Raw genomic sequence first — 402 nt, forward strand, 5'->3', positions numbered from 1 at the left:
AAAGACAGTTTCATAGGGAAAGGGGGTGATTAAGAACATGTCTAAAAAAAGGCTCCTGGAGGGAAGGGTATGAAAAAGATAGTTGAGAAACAATGATCTAGACACTGAGCATCAATATCCCTAACATTACAAAAGAGAGACAGTAAGATATCATTTACCTCCTCATGGACGAATACACCACCACCTATGAAACAATCTTGTTAAAAAAAAAAAAATGCAACGTGACTTGATCAACCCATAAATTAGCAATTTAATAGAAAATATGGACAGAGAAATATGTTAAATCTACCACCTGGATAAAATTAGCAAAATCCATTTATGGAAAACACTACAGGACAAACAAAAGAAAGCCCTTTTCTTTAACAAATATATTACACTAAAGAGGGAAAAAGAACAAAAAGA

This window comes from Galeopterus variegatus, unplaced genomic scaffold (genome assembly GCF_000696425.1).
Source record: "Galeopterus variegatus unplaced genomic scaffold, G_variegatus-3.0.2 Scaffold897, whole genome shotgun sequence".
NCBI classification, from domain to species: Eukaryota; Metazoa; Chordata; class Mammalia; order Dermoptera; family Cynocephalidae; genus Galeopterus; species Galeopterus variegatus.